Source organism: Cibotium barometz, chromosome 42 (assembly GCF_041138505.1).
Source record: "Cibotium barometz isolate CiBa-2024 chromosome 42, ASM4113850v1, whole genome shotgun sequence".
Taxonomy (NCBI): domain Eukaryota; kingdom Viridiplantae; phylum Streptophyta; class Polypodiopsida; order Cyatheales; family Cibotiaceae; genus Cibotium; species Cibotium barometz.
This window is the reverse complement of record NC_141087.1, coordinates 48,138,399-48,162,946: the sequence shown is the minus strand read 5'-3', so window position 1 is coordinate 48,162,946 and position 24,548 is coordinate 48,138,399.

Below are 24,548 nucleotides of genomic sequence, written 5' to 3'. Positions count from 1 at the left end.
ACTTGTCAGAACCAAGATTTCATAGATTTGAGGTAGTTATGCATTCTTTGTTGGATGCACGTAAAACTTGTCAGAACCAAGATTTCACAGATTTGAGGTAGTTATGCATTTAATAGATTCGAGGAAAGCTTTAATCATCATCTTGATCGTGGGGGTTTTCCTGCTGAAACTAAAAAAAAACATCCTTACTTATCGAGTTAATTCTTGTTTTGATTCTTTAATATGTTTTATGATGCCACAAAATACTAGCTTTGCAAATGAGAACATTAATCCAAATTTGGGGATTCCAATTAATCCACCTTCAACAACACATGGAGACACTCAAATTCTCAGTAAACAGTAGTAGAAATGGTGCATGTAAAGAACATATGATACTTACCATCTTCATGTGGACATACAATCTGAGTACCAGCCTTTGAAGAAACGAAATAAGAGATTTATTTTATGTTATGAGCAAAAACAGCAAAGGAGGAATAATGGAGAGCGTCATTTGGACTTGTGGACCGATGGGTCAATGTATCCCAAGGATCCATTTACAAATGCACCACCTCCATTTCACAACATTACAAACCTACTATATTTCACGGGTGATGGTAGACAAGGCTTGCTGGGTTATGCCCAACACTTGGAAACAAAAGTCATGGTTGCAGAACAGCAGAGGGCTTTTCTACAGATAGAGAACACTGAAATAAAAATACTAAATGGGTTGCATGTAGAGAAGCTTATGGCAAACAAAGAAACAATTCAAGACTTGGAGAAAAAAATTGATGCTTCAAGGAGAAAGGACATAGCACTAGGGCCACGTAAAAGAAGAAGGCAACTTTGCAACATAGAGAAAATGAAAGTTGGAAGTGGAGGGATGAAGAAGCGAGTACAGGATGTAAGGTAATATTAACTCTTGTTTCATATATATTTCTCTTTTTAGATTAGGTTCTTTGTTTGAAACTAGACATAAGTAATCAGATTTAATGTTATTCTATTTTTAGATCTTTACTTCATCCAGCGTCCAAGGTATATTCCGAAGCTGGAGTGCATTACAGTCATTTGGTACCAAAAGGAATAGTGGAAGAGATGATGTATCAAAAGAAGTTTCAAAAAATCAATGAGAAGCATGTGTCTTATTTTATGAACAAGAATGAGCTTGATACAACTCAGGTGCAAGCAATGCTGGATGAGACTGGCATCTCTCAGAAAGCATATAGTATACTGTTTAAGGCACTAGCAGAAAAATGTCAAAGTAAGAAGCATAAAGGTTCGTTACTTTCAAAACCATTGCAAGTAAAGTCTACACGCCAACATGTGAACTCAGAGGTGTTTGAGAAGCTTGGTTCACTAGTACATATTGAAGCAACATTCGTTGTTGCTAAAGACAGAGAGGTACTCTTTAACCAACACAACAATATTTTCTTTGATCTTGAAGCTTTGCAAAGGTACGGAGTTCAGTTCTTTGAGATTAGTCAAGAAGAATGTGAAGGAGTTCTAAAATTTGTTTTAAAACTGGATGAGTGAGAGATTTTAAAGAACAGAAAAATAGAGAGGATTACTATCACTCTAATAAACAGGGCCTATTGACACGTGTAATACAACTGATTATTAATAAAGAAAAATGACAATGCTCTTGGAATCAATCGATTGCAAGAGAGCGCCATCAGTTGTGGCATTGCTCAAGAGTCACGGTTGGGAGAAGGTGGTCTGGATGAGGAGGGCTTGATCTTCTTAAGTGGTCTTCCTTCTTCATCTTCCTTTTCCTCTTCTTCCTCTTCATTTGTTGGGAGATCTATTTTTGGCATTTGCACCGTTGTTGGAGGTAAAAGTTCCGACCGGCTTTTTCTTGTCATTATTAGATATCTTTTTCCATATGGATGCAATGTGTCTGCTCGGAGAGAATAAAGGGTAGCATGAGAAGTTCTAGGATGTGTGGAGATATTCTGGGAAAAGTGAAGAGGTGGAGAGAATCAAGCAAAAGAAGTGGAGTGAATCAAGGAGAGATCAGTGGGATTAGATGCTTGGCATCTTGTGGATGTAAACACTATAAATTGAGGCATTGGCCTAATGAGTATTTGCTGGTTTTTGAGTATCCATGCCTACATTAAGCTATCAGTTAATTGCTCACTAATCTCATCTTAATCATCATCTAATCACTTGTTAATGATGTTGATTCTTGCATTTGATCCACCATAGCTCATCACTTTGCTTACATTTTAACAGTAGGGGTATCTTAGTGCTTGGCAACCATATCCCTGACCAAACACTTTGCTTGCATTTTAATTAGGTTTAATCTAGTTTTTGAGCCTAATTATCTTGCTAATTAGCCTATTATTCATAATTAGGAGATAATCAAATTTTTAGTCAATTTTCAACTAGCTTCTGTACCCCCAGCTAGTGAAGGGGCTTGATCTCCCTCTAAGCTTAACATTAGGCAATAGCCTCTTGAGTCTTAGCCCCACCTAGCCAGGTTGCCCACGCACCAGCTCATCAAGGCAAATCACCAAACCGCCAATGGGAGCTGCAGAAAATCGTGGTTTCATCGGCGCTTCCATTCTGGAGAAAATCTCAGATCTACACTTACACAGAAGCAATTGGTCTAATTCCTCTTGGCCCTTAGGGTTTTTAAGGGTGCTCTACATACTGGGGATGTCAAATTTGTGAAATTCCTCAAGGAGAAGTGGCATCAAGCTCTGCATCAAATCTGCTAGTGACTTTGGTAAAGTAGAGATTAAGCATTCAATGTTTGGTCAAATATTTTGTTTCTTGGCTTGATCCTCTACCAGACTAACTGCTATTGATGCCTTTGAAAGGAGTTGGGCTCATTTTAACTCTAAGGCCCCAGATCTAGCCTCCCCGCACACTCTATTTTTTACACACAAAATAGGGGATTATTTTGCTAATCAGTGATGATTAATCAGCACTAATCACTATATTTTGGTGCAATTGAGGGTTCAAATTTACCATTGGGTATCTGATACAGATCCCTCTCACTTCAGATTTTGCAATTCGGAGATGGTTTGATACTCCAACCATTCACTACAGATTTATTACCCTTGGCTTTATGTAATTTTTGGTGGTGAATTTATGCTGATAAATCTGTTGTAATCATCACTTAAACACGAGATTTGAGTTGTTAAAGCGTAGACCAGATTTGAGTTGTTAAAGGGTAGACACTGTCCTTGAATCTTGAATTAGATCAAGAGGTAAGACCCCCTTCACATCATCATGATCACGGCACAAGAAATAGCTAAATTTAATGGGGAGCAGTTTTTTACATGGCAAACAAAAACTATGTATTTGCTCATGAGGAAAAATCTGTGGGGGCTAGTTGAGGGAAGAGATGAATGCCCAGAGGTAATTGGGGAGCATGAGTGGAAGAGTAGGAATGAGAAAGCATTAGGTCTCATTGCACTCAATTTAAATGATGAAATCATTCACCACATCACATGGATACAATGGGCAAATGATGCATGGGATGAAAATAAATTATTTGGCACTCAAGCAAAAAATTCAAAGATAAATCTGTTAATGCAATTCTAAAAACTTGACATGAAGGAAAGTGAACCTTTAATCACACACTTAAACAAATACAAAAGCATGGCTATCTCTTGTGCCATGTATAAAACTGCTCCATATATTAAATTTGGATATCTGTTGTGCCGTGCTCATGATGTGAAGGGGGTCTTACCTCTTGATCCAATTTCAAGATTCAAGGGCAGTGTCTACCCTTTTACAACTCAATCTGGTGTTTAGGTGATGATTACAACAAATTTATCATCATAAATTCAAACCAAGGGTAACAAATCTGTACTGAATGGTTGGAGTATCAAACCATCTCCAAATTGCAATATGAAGTTATAGGGATCTGTATCAGACACCCAATGGTTAATTTGAACCCTCAATTGCACCAAAATATAGTGATTAGTATTGATTAATCACTGATTAGCAACATAATCCTTTGTTTTATGTGCAAAAAATAGAGTATGCGGGGAGTCCAGATCTGGGGCCTTAGAGTTCAAATGAGCTCAACTCCTTTCAAAGCCATCAATATTAGTTAGTCTAGTAGAGGATCAGCCAAGAAACACAATATTTGACCAAACATTGAATGTTTAATCTCTGTTTTACCAAAGTCACCTGTAGATTTGATGTAGAGCTTGGATCTCACTGTAGACTTGATAAAATAAAAAACTATCTTCACCAGCTTGTAGAGCACCCTTAAAAACCCCTGGGGCCAAGAGGAATTAGACCAATGTATTCTATGGAGGAGTAGATCTGCAGTTTTCTTCCAAAAACAGGTGCTTCAAAAAGCGTGAAAATCAGGAGGATGCACTGGCGATTTGTTGATTTGATTAGATGGGCTGAAGCACGAGGAGTATGTCTACATGTGGCTAAGAGGTTTTGGGCCAATGTTATGTGTGAGAGCTCCTCCACCAGTTGGGGGTACAAAGGTTAATTGAAAAACAGCTAAAATTTTGATTTTTTTCTAATCTTAATTAATTAGGTGATTAGCAAGATAATGGGCTCATAAATTTGATGAATTCTAAGCTAGGATCTGATACCATGTTAAATTTGTAGCAATGTGATGAACTATGGTGGATCAAATGCTAGAATCAATATCATTAATAAAGAGATTAGATGATGATTAAGATGAGATTAGTGAGTAATTAATTGATAGCTTAATGTAGGCATGGATAATCAAAAACCATCAAATGCTAGAATCAACATCATTAATAAAGAGATTAGATGATGATTAAGATGAGATTAGTGAGTAATTAATTGATAGCTTAATGTAGGCATGGATAATCAAAAACCATCAAATTCTTATTAGGCCAATGCCTCAATTTATAGAGTTTACATCCAAGCATCTAATCCCACTGATCTCTCCTTGATTCACTCCACCTCTTTTGCTTGATTCTCTCCACCTCTTCCCAGAATATCTCCACACATCCTAAATCTTCTGATGCTACCCTTTATTCTCTCCCAGTAGATACTTCTCACCTTTTCACAGCTTCTCTCTCATTTACAGATTCTCTTTTATAGCCTCTTGCTAAGGGCTTGTTCCTGCACACAACCTATTCACTTGTATATTTGAACATCTCTCTCAGAAAATATGATCTGACTCCACTTCCTTAGGAGTCTCCATGAAGTTTGCCGATGTCGTTCCTTCTTGTCTGGGTTTGCTGTAGTAGCAGTCTCTTGCCATGTGTCGTGGCTTCCCACAGTTGTGGCCACAAGTGAAGGTCTTCCTCCTCCCCTGCCTCTTCCTCATCCTTGTCCTTCGTGAGAATCCTCCTTGGGTGAAGAATGCTTTTTTCTCTACAGTTGTTAGGTCCACCCCTTTCTTCTCTTTAACCTTGGTATATTGCTCTAGTAGAGCTCCTTCTATCTCATCATGTAGCTTCAATTCAGGTAGATTCTTTAAGGTTGCCATAATGTTTTCATATTCACCTTTGTCCACTTACTATGGAGCAGTTTTATACATGGCAAACAAAAACCATGTATTTGCTCATGAGGAAAAATCTTGGGGGATAGTTGAGGGAAGAGATGAATGCCCAAAGGTGAGGGGGGAAAATGAGTGGAAGAGCAGGAATGAGAAAGCATTAGGACTTATCACACTCAGTTTAAATGATGAAATCATTCATCACATCACAGGGATACAATGGGCAAAAGATGCATGGGATGAACTCAATAAATTATTTGGCACTCAAGCCAAAAATTCAAAGATAAATCTGTTAATGCAATTCTACAAACTGGATATGAAAGAAAGTGAACCTTTAATCACACACTTGAACAAATACAAAAGCACTAAGCAACAACTGGCAGCCATTGGCAAGAAGGTAGAAGATGATGAGGCACTAGCAGTGCTTTTTAAGAGTGTGGAAAAAGGTGAATATGAAAACATTATAGCAACATTAAAGAATGTACCTAAATTGAAGCTGGACAAGATAGAAGGAGCTCTACTAGAGTAAGAGACCAAGGTCAAAGAAGAAATGGCTGGACTCAATTAGCTGGAGAAGAAAAAGCATTCTTCACCTGAGGAGGATTCTCTTGAGAACAAGGATGAGGAAGAGGCAGAGTAGGAGGAAGGACCTTCACTTGCCACAACTGTGGAAAGCCAGGACACATGGCAAGAGACTGCTACAGCAAACCAAGTGGAGAAGGAACGACATCGGCAAACTTCATGGAGGCTCCTAAGGAAGTGGAGTCAGATCATCTTTTCTAAGAGAGAGAGAGAGAGAAAACCCACAACCCAATGTAACCTGCCCCAATAGAGTAAAACCACCTCTGAGCCACCGATGATGTAGGCCATGTGGTAGATGTATGTGTGAGCACTTTAGTCAAGGTCACGGGCACTTGTAGTAGCCTTGGACACATAGAGACAGAGTGTGTCAAGGACTATGAGTTTAGAGACTTGAGGCAGTGGTCTCACGGACTACCAAGTAAGAGGGAAACTTGGTATAGGGTCCAGGTGTGCTAGGAGTATTCACTTGAGGGGAGGTGTTGAAATATACAAGTGAATAGGGTGTGTGTGGGAACAAGCCCTTAGCAAGAGGCTATAAAAGAGAATCTATAAATGAGAGAGAAGCTGTGAAAAGGTGAGAAGTCTCTACTGGGAGAGAATAAAGGGTAGCATGAGAAGATTTAGGATGTGTGGAGATATTTTGGGAAGAGGTGGAGAGAATTAAGCAAAAGAGGTGGAGTGAATCAAGGAGAGATTAGTGGGATTAGATGCTTGGATGTAAACTCTATAAATTGAGGCATTGGTCTAATGAGAATTTGCTGGTTTTTGATTATCTATGCCTACATCAAGCTATCAATTAATTACTCACTAATCTCATCTTAATTATCATCTAATCTCTTTGTTAATGATGTTGATTATAGCATTTGATCCACCATAGCTCATCACATTGCTGCAAATTTAACGAGAGAGAGACAGAGAGAGAGAGAGAGAGAGAGAGAGAGAGAGAGAGAGAGAGAAAACCCAATGTAACCTACCCCAACAGAGTAAAACCACCTCTCAGCCAGATGATATAGGCCATGTGGTAGATGTATGTGTGAGCACTTTACTCAAGGTCACAGACATTTGTAGTAAGCCTTGGACACATAGAGAGAGAGAGTGTGTCAAGGACTATGAGTTAGGGACTTGAGGCACTGGTCGTCTCGCGGGCTACCAAGTAAGAGGGAAACTTGGTATAGGGTCCAGGTGTGTTAGGATTATTCACTTGAGGGGAGGTGTTGAAATATACAAGTGAATGGGAACAAGCCCTTAGCAAGAGGCTGTAAAAGAGAGTCTGTTAATGAGTGAGAAGCAGTGAAAAGGTGAGAGGTATCTATTGGGAGAGAATAAAGGGTAGCATGAGAAGTTCTAGGATGTGTGGAGATATTCTGGGAAAAGTGAAGAGGTGGAGAGAATCAAGCATCATTGGGATTAGATGCTTGGCATCTTGTGGATGTAAACACTATAAATTGAGGCATTGGCCTAATGAGTATTTGCTGGTTTTTGAGTATCCATGTCTATATTAAGTTATCAGTTAATTGCTCACTAATCTTATCTTAATCATCATCTAATCACTTGTTTCTAATGATGTTGATTCTTGCATTTGATCCACCATAGCTCATCACTTTGCTTGAATTTTAACAGTAGGGGCATCTTAGTGCTTGGCAACCATACCCCTGACCAAACACCTGCAGTGCAAACTGTTTCCTCGACAAGTACCACCTTCTCAGCATTTAAAGGCACTTCGTGTCCACCACAAAACTTGGATGGTACTTTGAATGCGAATAAAGGAAATTTTGCAGTCTTTTGAGAACTCCTTGTGAAATATAATGATCTGCGTATTAAAATTGTAATCATCATGACTCATGTCACTGCTTGCTGTTGTCAATTTTAAGCAAGTGTCGTAAATTACACGTACCTTTTGATGATTCAAATGTCTTATATATTGAGCGAGAGCAACATCCTTTCGATGACCTATTGACTTTGAAGTGGAAGCTCCGGATGATCTTGAGCCTCCTACTCTCTTCAGGAAATCATCATCATGTACAAAAACCTGGTACCAATGTTATATGTTTAATTGACACAATTGACAAAGTCCATGTAAATCAAATTCTTATAGTTTAAAAAATCTTCGGCTCTATTACCTGTTGATTTTCATCATCCTTGAGCATGGATCTTGTCCACAAAGGAATCGTGGACTAACTGTCTTCATGCGCAGTAGGTGCCAAAAATTTTCCCATATCTACCAAACCAAGACGGTCGGCAATCGTTGCAGCCTCCTCCTCGAAAGGCAATTGGGTTTCATATGTCCTAGCTTCATCGAACATCTTCTTTAATATCTCCTTTCCAGGCAGGTACTCGGAGTCCTAGACTACAGAATCAGCTAGTAGATAATTGTCAACTCCTTCCTCTATCCAGCCCATGTCTGCTTCACTAAAATTTGCTAAGGCAGCCAAGCAATAGTCTTCATGAATATTGAAATGTTGCATAATGTTTGTTAATAATACATAATCAGCTTGGGCTACCATAGTAAAGCTGGGCCCCAAGGAAGGTAGTGACAACTCCCCCTATTTCGTTATCATTAGATTGATTATTTTCCAATGAAATAGGTGCTGCATCAAAGGGGATAAGGGATGCATTAGCCTCAAAGGTTTCCTTTTCGGCCTTTGCCCTCTCCTATGCTAGGTCTATAGCCACCTCCTCCTCAACCCCATCATCCTCGATTGGCACTTGAGTGCTTGCCAAAGTCACTGTCTCGGGCTCTGAGTCCTGAGTAAGAAGATGCAAAAAACAAAGAAAACCATAACTAAATTGGATCAGGCATCACTTCTTTGAGTGTATTGGGCATTTCTCCTCTACTCTATTTGCTGCAGATGGGAATCTTTTCAAGACAACGACTAAGCCTCCTCTCTTCATGACTTTGTCTGTTGCAAAATCAGATGGATAAACATAGCGTTCACCATCAAACATAACGATATTGGCAGAAACAGTGTCTTCATACTCTTGCTGATGGTCACCAAGAACAATCCTACAAGAATTAAAGACGTTCTCAAGAGAAAGTTCCTTATTGAACATTGAAGACAACTCATGCAAACGATCGTGGGCTTGTGCATTTTACAAGAACATAAACATCTTTTCTACACAAGACTCTTCTTCCTCATCATCCGATTCGTAGACAATGTCCAACTCTTTCGAAGACATACCTAAAAAAAACATGTCAGCCAATTAGAACATACACGCTTATTATACATGGGGTCAGTACACTTGGTGATAAGGAGATTTGGTTATACACATGCAGGCCCCCTATCGCTTGCTACTAGCACCAAAAAAAGAGGGGTCAGCACCAAGCGGTAGAGAGCTCACGCAGAATTCATGAGCCCATCACTGCTTGGTACTGACTCCTAAATTTAAAGAGACTTAAAGAGGTCAATAAGTTTTTTTTTTTTAGATGAAGCCTTTATATATTAAATAAAAAACATACAAGCGGCATATTCTGTATTTTAGTTGTATTTTGTAAGCTGAAATATTCTGTCTTCTAGGCCAAAAAATTGATGCTTGCCCTAACCTTCAATGTGAAAGCCTATAAATTTACTTGGCCTTCATATTTACAGACAAAATATGAAGGTTTTTGCTTTAGTGGAGGGGGGCTCAAACCGGCTCACCCCCCACCTCATCGTGTGTGTGTGTGTGTATTCCTTTTGAGTGTTTTTGAGAGAGAGAGAGAGAGAGAGAGAGAGAGAGAGAGAGAGAGAGAGAGAGAGAGAGAGAGAGAGAGTGTTTTTGAGAGGGAGAGAGAGAGAGAGAGAGAGAGAGAGAGAGAGAGAGAGGGGGGGGGGGGGGACGGAGGGAGGGAGGGAGGGAGGGAGGGAGGGAGAGAGAGAGAGAGAGAGAGAGAGAGAGAGAGAGAGAGATGGGCATACCTGCAAAAAATTTTGAAAGCTTCAGCTTTCCAAGACGAAGGGGTGATGGTGTTAGCGATCAAAAGGGATAGCTTATCACAGAGCCGGTTAGCTTTGAGGATTTCCTATTAGACTTAAAACTAGAAGGATTTTAGCTTGCAAAGAAAATTTATGAAATAGTGTAAATTTCTAAAAATGTATGTCCCAAAATTGCTTGATTTGCTGAATTAGTCCAATGGGAATTTGGGTACGTTTCTCAAAAATATTTTCCCCGAACACTACTCCCAAGGGAGATTTGGGACGTTATATCAACTCGTACCACACAAGGAGATTTGGGACGTTATCGACTCATACCACTCGTGCAGACATTTAAAAGGTCGGATGCATTAATGACGCGTCAATATGGTATGTACTATGTGCTCACTCCTCTCCTTTCTTGCATGTGTTTATTTTTTTCACCTCTGAGTTTTTGACAAAATAGCGAGAGCCAAACGCCATAGCTACTACATCCACCATCATCCTATGAGTCTCTGACTACATCAGCCTCCTCAAAGCCCCCCAAACTGAGCCAAACGCCATCGGCCTCTACATCCATTGTACAGGTATTTGAGAGTTCTTTCACACCCTCTATTAACGTTTTGCTGTCTGTTTTGTGAATGTTGATAATAGTGTCTGTACAAAGTGCTCAGGCTTTCATTGGGGTCCTTTTGGTCCCATATCACTTTACTGACCCCCTTGGCTCACGTTGCCCACAGGTCTAGTACCAAGCAATTAGCAAGTCTCTTGGTACTAACTCTCTTGTGGAATGTTGCCCATGGGTTCAAACCCCGCAAGCACAAACCCTGCACAATGTTTGTCTGTAGATTTATTTCAGCAAGATAAGCTGATGCTTGTTTTTTCAACCTCTCAGATGTGCTCAAAAATTTGTATATGCATTGGAACATCTCTTAATGGAGCTGAACCTTATACAAAACAATGCACATCATAGGATAAGGGTGCCAGTCCAGCCCATAGATGTCAGCTGTGGATGGACGACGGCCCTAAATGCCTACCTTTTAATAAAGAAAATTTTTGATATTCTTGATGTAAGTGATGTTTTTAACATAGACTTGCATAATCTAACGTAGCTATAATGTCCCTACTAACAAAGCTTTTCTTTGTGTACAGGAAATAATTCTAAACAAATATGCTTCCTTGCACATAAAATGGTTCAGGACCAAAGCTGCACAAAGAATTATTTTGGCTGTCCATGATTGTGCAGGAGAGATCAGGAGGGTAAACAAATTTGCAAGGTGTTGAGATTCAAGCTCGATATCAATGTGTGCCAGCTATGCTATGTGCTGGCATGTTAGGTAGCAGTTATGCTATGTGCTGGCATGTTAGGTAGCAGCATGTGAGAGACATAAATGATAGCGTCCAGCTGGTCATAGTGTGTGGACATTAGCTAGGGTTATTTCAAAGAGGGGAATAATTATAAGATTAGAAGGGGAGGATCTTACACCTATACACCTCAAAAGCTGGAGGTAGGAATCTTACATCCTACCCCACCACTTAAAAAACATGAGATGTCCTCATCATCACGTAGGTGGAGTATGATCTCTTTCATCTTCTTCTTCAATCACTTCTTCTTCTTCAATCACTTCTTCCAGCATTACTGCCATGGAAGTGGATGGCCGATTTGGGAACATCTCTTCTTTGACTTCCCCTATTCTAAGGTGGAGGTCTTGCATTATTTTGGATTGAAACTGCGGGTTGGTTAGAAGGACTATTTTAGGGATTTCTCTGATTTTGGTGGCGGAAAGAGACCTGATTACTCTGGAAGGAAGGAGCTGGAGTCTGGAATGTTGATCCTTGATTTCTCTGCCCTGAAAACCTTGATCCAAAAGGAGTTAGGCAATCCATACTACGATGTCCAAATCCTTGGCAGTTATAGCATTTCACTCCTTTGTTCAAGGGCGGAACTTCTGAAGTTGAATTCCAAGGGATTGAGTTCTGGGAGGAAAAGGATATTTCTTCCATTCTGGAACTTTCCATATACTCGGCTTGACCCTGATACCTCTTAGATGATGGAAGGTTGGAATCACCTTCTGGAGCTAAAAACCTTTTGAAAGGTGATGGTGGTGCTGGCTTTGGCGGAACCTTGACATCAAAGGCCTTGGCGAAATCCTTCGCCATCCACACTACTTTGGCCATCAAAACTAGCTTGGCATTCTTCACTAGGATATTCAAAGGTCCGTTCAGTCCCTGAACGAACGTGGCCATCAGTTGTTCTTCACCTAGCAGTGGCGAGTATTTGAGGAGGAGAGCGAACGCTTGGTGATATACCTTAATAGTTCTGCTCCCCTGGGTTAACTCTAAGAACTCGTTCATCTTTGTTTCCAAAAAGCCAGGAGGACAGAATCTCTTCCTTAAAGTCAATATTAGGTAATTTGGGAAAAATCTCACATTTTGGGAATCAATTACTCCATATAGTTTTGGACATATCTTAAACATACTAACTCCAAATTTGTCGGAGATCATAGATTTAGATTCTACTCTTCAAGATCTTTCCGATGATATGTCACATGAGGGGGTTTTGACAAACTTTTGGACAAGTTCACCATGCTCCCATTTTTCAAATGGGAATGGGATTTTTCCCAAATTATCTAATATGGTGTTCTTAGGTAAATTTTAAGATCATTCCATGTTTGGTTATTCCGATCCAGAGGGTTTGTCTGCTCTGGCAATGGTTTCTCCATGCTACTCTGGCTGCTTCTACTATCTTCAGCCTTTCAAGAGCCATTTTTCTCTTCTTATTATTGTACTCGGTGACATCGACGTACTCTTCCATTGCTTCGATCCACTTCTCCACACTCTCGTCCAAGTTTTTCCCTTCACCCTTGAAAGGTCCAAGCTGCGATCCATGAAGAGTTTTACGGACATCCAAGTCGATCCAGTGTTGGGGGTTATCATTCCTACCACGATGACCTCGATCCATGATCCTATCAATACACGAAAATTCTTTTTAAGTCCTTTTATTTATATTTCAGATCCGACTTTAGATCATCCAACTGATTCTGAGGTTCTTTAGATTGGTCATCTCTCCACAAAATCATGGGATAAAGATCCCTTATATAGAACTCATTATCAGATAATAATTCATTCAGAACATATCATTCATATTCTTAACACAATAATGGTCCATCAGACCAAAAATTCCATCTGAACATTCCTCCATGGAAGTTTCAGTTATGCACGTTTTTAATTTGTCATCCCTTAACTGGATTCACTAGGTCCAGTGTTAACAGTAGCAATCTGTCAGCACAATCCACTAATCTCATAGTGGTTTGTTGAAGTCATTATCGTCATTCCAGTTACGAACATCATCACAGGAACTCGTCCCATTCATCCTCATTGTGGCTTTGTTTAATTGATCACTTTTCAACCAAAATTCAGGAATCATCTCAATCAGAATCCAAATCAACTCATCAATTCTCAACCAGAATTTTAAAATCATATCAAAAACCACCTTCGAATTCATCATCTGGATAGCATTTTTACTTATAATTTCAAGGTCTTAGATTTACTTGTATATACTGCCAGCAAAGAGCTGCAGTTATACCCACGATATGTACGTTTAGTCACGATCCTTGGAATTATAAGGTAAATACCATCATGACTAGGCCTCAAGCAAGTCAGGGATTTCCATACAATTGCGGTACTTCATCTGAAGACCCACATTCAATTTTATGAATCTTCATTCTGAATATCAATTTATATGAATTTTATAACACAATTACAACTTTTTACTGCTACTTCATAAATTTTTGACATTTTTGGCTTCGCACTTGATCCACTTTAGTCAATTCGCTGTGATACCAGGCTAAAAGATCCCTTTCCCCTCCACACAATGGATTCGGGGGTGCTAGCAGTAGAAGTAGCACTCCTTGCATGGGGCAGGATCCCTCACTCGGGGCCTCGCGCCCCACGGATATCCGGACAAGAGAGACTAATCTCTTGGTTCTTCAAAAACCAAACCTGGAAAAACTTCCCTTGCCCAGAAAGCACGGGCAATTCCTCCAAGATATTTGTACTCTAATGTAGTCAGGGTCATTACTGACCAAACTGATCCGACCGAACCTATGAGTCACTTGGTCAGATCAAGGAAGATAATTGCACTTGGATCATAGAAACCAACGCTTTTTTTTGAAAAGATGTAGGGGGGAAGAGAGCTTGAGCTTTTGCCAGCACACACACACTCACAAAACCCTAATAGAGAACACACAAGGTGAGAGGCTGAAAATCTTCTTCTTCTTTACTCAACACTCAACACACCATATACAAGATAAGAGTACACATAATATGAAAGGTACTCAACCAAATACATACAAGGGTTCTCTATAGTGTGAACCCAACTAAATAATGAGCTAGCGCTATAACTATGCCAATCTCTAGAATGGCTATCACACAGCCTGTCATCCCACTGGCCGCATATCACCCATGATCTCACCAACCAAGCCAGTGGTGTAAGTGTGGGGCCTATCCCCCAGGCGGGTCATCAGTGTCCACCGCCTCACTAGATGAGCTCGATATCTCAACACTCCCCCTCGAGCTCAAGTCCATCTTATGCACACCAAGCGAAGCCCTGAATCTGTGGATCTGTACCCAATGCTTTGGTGAAGATGTCAGCTACCTGATCCTCTGTGCTGACATAAACAAGGTCAAGTCCTGAAGCAAACAAAGAAAGACTTCAAGAAGAAAAAGAAGGACAAGAGGAAGAAACCTCAGAATTTGATTCCAGAGAAGATACCTCAAAGTCATAATCCAGTCAAGAGTCGGATGCCAAAGAGTAGAATCCCCAAAAAAAAAAAGAAAGGCAGAGAAATTTCATGCAATAGTAGCAAGCTCCCACTATTAACCAGATTGCCATAGGACCTCAAATCAACAACAGACCGTATAAAAGAGGAGGTGGAAGATTCAGTCCAAGGGGAGCCAGCTTCTATTGTAATGGTTTGGGGTATCGACAAAATGATTGCCCCATATTTCAACACCAATAGTAGGAAACAAGGCCACAAGGGAGGTGAATATAGCAAGAAATGATGTAGCTATGAATATGGTGAAAATAGACCATGGTGCAGAAGTGATGGCCACCAGAACTGATGGCCGTGAGACAAGATCACAAGGACTTCTCAAGATGTCAATATGCAGGAATGTTGAACCAAAACAGAGACAAAAGCGAGAGAAATGGGCAAGGCAGTAGATTCTGTGACCAGATCACCAAACTAGTGAAAGTGCACAAGGAATGATGAGAATAATATAGGAAAGCCCGTGCTTGGAAAACATTGAAGAAACTTTGGACAGGATAAACTTGATCAAGAAGAGAGAGGAAATTGTGGCAGGAAAGAAGCCGATGTCTGCAAGCAACAAAAGAGAAAGAGAAGGAAAGATGCAGAAATACCAATTAGAGCCAATTATTTACAGCCTAGAGTTGTGAACTTTTACATCCCACCATCTAAGGAAAATTACCATAATATGTAATGAAAGTTTTGGTTGATAATCAAGGGGGGACAAATAGAGGTGCCAAGATGTAGCTTCACTGCTGTGTTCATTATTCATAAGATGATCGAGATAGCAGGTGTAGGTCCACTACCACTTCGTCAGAGAGAAGGTCTTGGCAGGAGATCTTGACCTTGTTTATGTGAGCACAGAGGATCAGGTAACTGACATCTTCACCAAAGCATTGGGTACAGAGAAGCTCCGCAGATTCAGGGCTTCGCTTGGTGTACATGAGATGGAGTTGAGCTCGAGGGAGAGTGTTGAGATATCGAGCTCGTCTAGAGAGGCAATGGACATTGATGACCCGCCTGGGGGATAGGCCCCACCCTTACACCACTGGCATGGTTGGTGAGATCTTGGGTGATATGCGGCCAATGGGATGACAGGCTGTGTGACAGCCATTCTAGAGACTGCTGGCATAGTTATAGTGCCAGCTCATTTAGTTGGGTTCACACTATAGAGAACCCGTGTATGTATTGGTTAAGTACCTTTCATATTATTGTGTACTCTTATCTTGTATATGGTGTGTTGAGTGTTGAGTAGAGAAGAAGAAGATTTTCAGCCTCTCACCTTGTGTGTTCTCTATTAGGGTTTTGTGGCTCAAGCTCTCTTCCTCCCTGCATCTTTTCAAATAGCACCAGAAGACCAGCACAAGATGACCTTAAATATGATGTGGGGGACATATGATTATAATTTTATGGCTTTTGGCCTCACCAATTCCCCATCAACTTTCCAAACGACTGATGTGCACAACCTTCAAGGACTACTTGCAAAAGTGGCTAGAGGTATTCATTGACGATCTATGTGCACACTCACACTGGACTTAGCACTTGGCTTTCTTGAGGAAGGTTTTTGAAATATGTTGATTATATCGTATATCCTTAAACCCTTTGAAGTGTCAATTTTGGGTCAAGCACAATGTAATCTTAGGGCACATTGCATCTAAAAACGGTATTTCCACTAATGAGAGCAAGGTAAAATTGATATTAGAATTACCCCCACCAAACAACTGCAAAGGTGTACAGCGATTTATGAGGGGCCATGTTGGGAATTATCAGCGCATCATTATATTCTATCTTGAAATTCCCAGGCCATTGTATAAACTACTCATTGTCTTTGAATGGACCGAGGAATGCCAAGAGGCCTATGATAAGTTGAAGAATGTACTGGCTCATGCACCAATCCCGAGACCACCCAACTAGAATCTTTTACTCCACGTGCACATCAATGCATCAAACTTTGCTATAGGATGCGTATTGGTGCAACCTGGGGAATTCAAATTAGATTACCCAGTTTGCTTTCCCAGACATCAACTGAATGACGCAGAGATAAACTACACCACCAAACGGAGGATGAAGGGTTAGCCATGGTTTATGCTATAAAGAAATACAAACATTACCTGTTGTCCAATAAATGTGTATTCTTTGTGGACCATCAAGAAGAATCACATGATGGTTGCTTCTACTTGTGGAATTTGACTTTATGGTCACGATGAGAAAAGGAACACAACATGTTTTGTGAGAACATATGCCTAGAATTCCTAATGGAGAACCAACAATAGGCATAGATGATGACTTTCCAGATGCTTGTCTCTTCAAACTTGACATGGTGCCTAAGTGGAGAGATGAAATATCTGAGTATCTGGCTCCTCATGGTGGGTTCCCATAAGATCTACCCTTGAATAAAGATAAGATGCATCGGCTTATTAAGTTGACTGCACCTTATCAATTAATTTGCTATGGAGAATTGTATAAGCTAAGCAAGGATGATATCCTCAGGAGATGTGTGCGAGAAGAACCACATGGCACCAAGTTAACCTACCTTGGGTTGTCGCGTATGCAGAGATAGTCCAAGGTACATTCAGAGACAGCTCATAGAAAAATTATGTTTGAGTACCACAGCCCTAATGTTTAAGGATAAAGATTTCAAGAACAAGCTAGAGAAAGGCCTTGGTAGATGGCAGAGATCCTCCCCTACACCGTCAACCCAACACTATGTGCGGAGTTCCTAAAGACTTATGACAAACACCAAGAGGGGTACTATCACAAAGGTAGATGGGTCCACTGAGGAGGTCCTCATCACTGAAGAAATGATACAATAATCTTTGTAGCTACCCCCACCCATACCAACACATGTCCATACCATCGATATCAAATGCCCATGGAGGATATGCTCAAGATTTTCTCTCTCAACTCAAATGGAGCAGAATACGAGAACATCTAGGATTGTGAGATCCCTGTTCCCACCGTGCAACGGATTCGGGGTACTAGCAGCGGAAGTAGCACTTCTCACGTGGGACAGGGGTCCCACATTCGGGGCCTCATCCACGGATATCCGAACAAGAGACTAATCCATCGGTTTTTCCAAAACCGAACCCGAAAAAACTTCCCTTACCCGGAAAGCACGGGCGATTCCACCAGGATAACTTTTTACTCTAACGCAGTCAAGATCATTACTGATCACGTTGATCCGACTGCACCTATAAAGATACTCGGTCGGATCAAGGAAGAAACTTGCACTTGGATCATTGGGATCAACGCTTTTTTCCCCATCAAGAGGCACAGCCGTTGATTCCTATCCATAGAACAATTACTATCCGGGATTTACTTTATCTATCGTAATAACAGAAATTGAGTCTCGATTTACAGATCCATCAGTCCAGCCTAACCCCATCCAGTCCCATGGGTTAGCCAACCGCCCAACCACTGTAGTGACGCGATCCAACTAGGAATTTGGTTAGGTTTTGTCCCGGGTACCAAGGAAAAGAGTTCCAAGGCCCCCTAGCCGGAAGTTCATGCAAACATAAAACTAGTCACACCACTTACACACCCAATATGAAATTGCCTTTTTCTCAGCATCAACTAACTTTAAAACAATCCTTTAATGAAACCATTATGTCACTGATGACAATCCTCAAAGTCTCTGGTTGAATCCTTATTTCCAGTCATTCATTCATCGGTGTACTTATGGCATCATTGGCAACCAGAACGCTCACCACCTGTTCACTCAGGGGCCTTTTCCATAGTTCCTAGCTCATAGTAACCGGCAATATATTCATATAACAGAATGGAATCTCCGTGGAAGATCAGCAAGATCAACCCATAGATCCATATAAAAGAGCCATGGACTCATCCGTTGAGGACCAGCAAGGTCAATCAACTAGATCCATGCCCGGTTTCAGAAAACAATTCTTATTCCTCGTTCTAATATCTTCCACGACGCACGTGTGGATATCTTCGACGACCCAGAGCCCGAGCACCGTATGGTCAGCACCCTCTAGGATTCTTCGCAGGTGACCTAGCGCTTCACTCATAGGCCGCTTCCTTGGTCCTTAATCCACCGTACCAAAAGCTCACCATTTAAATCGAACCGAGGCTGGTCAAGACCTCGGTCGACCTTGCTACGCGAGACGTCCTCCATTGACTCTCCGTCAGCAGTTGCAACTTTATCAGTTCGGTCTTCATGACCTTAATCCTCAAGACGGTCAAAATGCTTCCCCAGCATTCTTGACATAAAACAGTCATTTACAAACAGTCACAAAATACAGTTTCTATATCGAACTCTCGTCTTTCCACATTATCCCTCCTCAATCCACATTACTTAATCCACATTCCATTCAATGTGTATTCATTTTCATCCATTTACTCATATTGACGACACATTATTTTCCATACACATTCACGTTCATTATTCTACATACACATCCATGCATACATCCACATCATACCTCCAAATCCACATCCACATACATACATCCACATCCGCATTCACACATCTACATCTACATGTATACATCCACATCTCCATGCATACATCCATATCCCCATTCACATTCACATCCATACATTCACGTCCACATCCACATCACATCCATACATTCACGTCCACATCCACATCTCATCCATACATTCACATCTCCATGCATACATCCACATCCACATTCACATTTACATGCATACATCTACATCTACATGCATACATCCACATCTCCATGAATACACCCACATCCACATTCTCTTTCACATCCATACATCTACATCTATATGCATACATCCACATCTCCATGTATACATCCACATCCGCATTCTCATTCACATCCATACTTCTACATCTACATGCATACATCTACATCTCCATGTATACATCCACATCCACATTCTCATTCACATCCATACTTCTACATCTACATGCATACATCCACATCTCCATGTATACATCCACATCCACATTCTCATTCACATTCATACTTCTACATCTACATGCATACATCCACACTCCCACTTCCACATCCACACATCCACATACATACATCCATTTCCACATTCCCATTCATATAGCCCCATACGCCTTCACATCTATTCTTTTACATCACATCCATTCTCGCCCTATCACAACCCATATACATCTTATCTCATCACATATACTTCTTATCTCATCCCATACACATCTTATCACATCTTAACTCATCTTATCACATCCTAACTCATCTCATATGCATCTTATCACATCTTATCACATCTCATACACCTCTTATCACATCTCATACACCTCTTATCACATCTTAACTCATCTTATCACATCCTAACTCATCTCATATACATCTTATCCCATCACATACACTTCTTACCTCATCCCATACACATCTTATCACATCTTAACTCATCGTATCACATCCTAACTCATCCCATATGTATCTTATCACATCTTAACTCATCTTATCACATACTAACTCATCCCATAAGTATCTTATCACATCTCATCACATCTCATACACCTCTTATCACATCCTAACTCATCTTATCACATCCGAACTCATCTTATCACATCTCATACACCTCTTATCACATCCTAACTCATCTTATCACATCCGAACTCTTCTCATATACATCTTATCACATCCTAATGCATCTTGTCACATCCTAACTCATCTCATACACATCTTATCACATCTCATACATCTTTTATCACATCCTATCCCTTCCCATATCTATTTATAGAATACAAGGGAATTCTTATATTGATATAAGATTTCTTTACGCATCTAATTATGCATAAATTCTATTTAAGGAGACTAACACTTTCGAAATAAAAATCAATCTTTTATGCATCTTCCTATGCATAAATTCATTTTAAATGAGAATGACACTTTGAATTAAAATTCATTCTTTTATGCATCTTCCTATGCATAAATTCACTTTAGATGAGAATGACACTTTTGAATTAAAATCAATCTTTTATGCATCTTCTTATGCATAAAATTCAAATGTGATAAAAGTAACACTTTTACAATAAAATAATCAATTTTTTTTGTAACATTTTTATAATAAAATAATAATTTATTTATTTTTTTCACCTCTATGCACGAAATTCAATATGATAAAAGTAACATTTTTATAATAAAATAATCATTTTTTAACAGTTTTATAATAAAATAATCATTTTTTTCATACCTCTATGCATGAAATTCAATATGCTAAAAGTAACACTTTTATAATAAAATATTTATCTTTTATGCATATCTCTATGCATGAAATTCAATTATGCTAAAAGTAACACTTTTATAATAAAATATTCATCTTTTATGCATACCTCTATGCATGAAATTCAATTATGCTAAAAGTGACACTTTTATAATAAAATATTCATCTTCTATGCATATCTCTTTGCATGAAATTCAATTATGCTAAAAGTAACACTTTTATAATAAAATATTCATTATAAAAACTTGACATTAATCAATTAACCATTCACCTAGGATAGAGAATGGTTGGTTTTGTTAGAAAAGAGAGGGAAATACCTTTTTGTAATGAGGTATAACATTTTTAGAGAAGACATAAAACATAAGAACCATTAAAGCCATAAAAATCATAAAATAAGTGAAAAGAAGAATCACCAACTTACTAATGACTTTGAAAGCTTTCCTTTGGCTTGATGGTTTGAGGGTTCAACTCTTGTTTGGACAAGAGTGGCCAACCAATCTTTGGAAGAGGAAAATGTCAAAAACTAATGAATTATTAATAAATTCATAGTTCTTGGCTTGGGTGAAATAGAGTAACAATGCCTTAAACACTATATATTTTCAACAAGGGGGAGGCTTCTATTTATAGGAAAAATTGAGCTCCTAACCAAACAAACTGATCCTAGAATTTTCCAAGTCAGTTTGGTCAATTTTTGACCATTTTTAGGTCAGTTAAGCTAACTTTTTGGAACTAGACTTGAATGAGGAGAGAGGAGAGATGAAATATCTCAATTTTTTATGATAAAAAACTCAATTTGCCCATGTGAAGTAGGCACCTCATTGAAGGCCCTCCCCTTCCTTACATATGTGTCAAAAATGGAATCATTATACTTAAAATATCTCATATTTTTAATATTGCTCATAGTTTCTTACTAATAAACCTTGTACATATTCAACTCTTCATCTTATGTGAGAATTGAAGGGACTCCCCTTCCTTACATATGTGTCAAAATGGAATCATTATACCCAAAATATCTCATATTATTAAAATTACTCATAGTTTCTTATTAATAAACCTTGTACATATTCAACTCTTCACCTTATGTGAGAATTGAAGGGACTCCCCTTCCTTACATATGTGTCAAAATGGAATCATTATACCCAAAATATCTCATATTATTAAAATTACTCATAGTTTCTTATTAATAAACCTTGTACATATTCAACTCTTCACCTTTGGGTATCTTCTTTTACAAAATTGGATTTATCTCCTCCCCACACATGGATTGATCTTATTGGTCTATAAGAACCTTAATTGGACCATAATCCAAGATTTCTAAAAATCTAGACCCTTAGGCTAAGGTCCTTTATACCCATTTCCAATTAATTCCAATTGCACATTGGAAAGTTCTTTCTGAATTTCAGTTTCAGGGGAATTTATTTTAATAATATGAGAAATTTTTCTATCTAAAAATATTCAAAATCTGAATATTCTCTCTCTAGAATATTTTCTCTCTCTAAGTCAAAACAGGCAGCAGAGACAAGATCTTTTATATTTCTGAAGAGGGTATTGAGAAGATGCTGGACATTTTGAGAGGCTGGGGAGGAATCTTACATTCTCTCCCACTTGAAAAACGCGAGATGTCCTCATCTCGCAAACTGGGGTAATTTCGCAAGATGCACGAATATGAGACTAAGAGAAAATTTAATTAAGATTAACCACCAAGAAAAGTCTCAAAGAGAGCAAGACTCAAGACAAGGACAAAGATTTCAACTTTATTCATTCTTGGAACATATACAGTAAAGATAGAAGAACTCTTTACAATTCCATAAGCCCGTCCATCATATGGTCACAAAAGCAGCACTCACAAGCTGCACACATATAAGGTAACTCATCTATGGGAATAATTCGGCTGGTTATTGCAGTACCTATCTCATTGGTATGAGGTGACCTATTTAAAGGACCTCTGAGAGGCAAGCCAAAAACGGGATAAAGTCATATCTTCTGATGAGGAAGAAAGCACGCTAGTAAGAAGACCCGCTCAGAAAATCCACCATGCCTTGATCTCATCACGTAGTAGTATCGGGGACCCAAACCCAAGGCTTCAATAACCATAGCCAAGCGGACATTGTTACGAAAGTGTTGCTGACCCCACGGTGTTACCCTAGTTATGTCTTGATAGGTTCGCCATTTGGTCTGAGCTACAGAAGTTTCCAAGTGAGGAAAAAGTGAGCGCTCATACAGATCTATAATATCCTTCTTCACAGACTCGCTTGCGTCTTGAAGGTGAGAAATCATCATGGATAAAACCAGTTCTTGCTGCCAAGCCATGAAGGAGATTAAGAAAGAAAGGAGATTGATGGAAGTAAGATTACTGCGAGCAACAAGTAAGAGTTATGACTTATATAAAAGAAGGAACTAGCGTAATCTTGAAGCCAACGGGGTATCTTGTCACTGAAGTTTTTCCGTCTCTCCATGATTTGGGTTTGGCACATATTTCTATAGAAGGCTTACATGAAATACATTAAGAACTTTGAGATGAGGAGGTAAAAGAAGCTTGTAGGCTAAGTCACCTACTTTCATTGAATTCAGATATGGCCCACAATATCTGGGGGATAACTACTTATACTCCCCAAGAGATAAAGAACTTCTTTTTGGTCCGTACTCGAATGAAGACCATATCTGCTTCTTTGAATTTTCTGACTCTCCTCTTCTTATCTATATACTGTTTCTGTCGATCATGGGCAGCTTTTATATCTTTATTGCCTGCATCTATTGCTCCATGTCGTCAAGCATTTGACTGGTCATCTCGACCCTAATCAATGGGTCGGACCTAGTTAATGGAGTTAAGCAATCTTGTCCGAGAGACGGACCCTAATTAGATTGGTATGAAGGAATTGATCTTTGAATTTGGTTTCTTGACTTCCCTGTGCCCTTGTCATGGCAGGAGTCGGGCAGTCTTTTAACTGATGACCAAAACCTTGGCATCCAAAACACCGGTTCTCACTTCTGAACTCCTCGTTCAGAATCCTTAAAATAGGTGAGCTCCTGAGTAAGTATTCTGGGAACAGAATCTTTCTTTTATCTTAGAGAGGGAATAATTATAAGATTAGAAAGGAAGGTTCTTACTCTGCATACCTCGAAGGCTGGGGGAGGAATCTTACATTCTACCCCACTTAAAAAAGTGCGAGATGTCCTCATCTCGCAAAGTAGAGGACAACTCTTTTTCTTAAGATCCAATTTATTCTGGGGTTCCTTATATTCTGGTCAACCCAACAGAATGTGGGAATAAATATCCCTTATATAGAACTCATCATTAAATAACAATTCATTTTAGATCATATCATTCATATCTTTAACACGATAATGGTCCATTAGAATGTGGGAATAAATATCCCTTATATAGAACTCATCATTAAATAACAATTCATTTTAGATCATATCATTCATATCTTTAACACGATAATGGTCCATTAGATCAAAAATTTTGTTTTCTGCCACGGGAATTTCAGTCAAGCAAGTTCTCAAATTGTCATCCCTTAACTTGATCTAACGAGTCAAGTGTTAACAGCAGCAATTTGACAGCACAATCCACTAATCTCATAGTGATTTGCTGAAATCATTATCATCATTCCAGTTATGAATATCATCACAGGGACTCGTCCCATT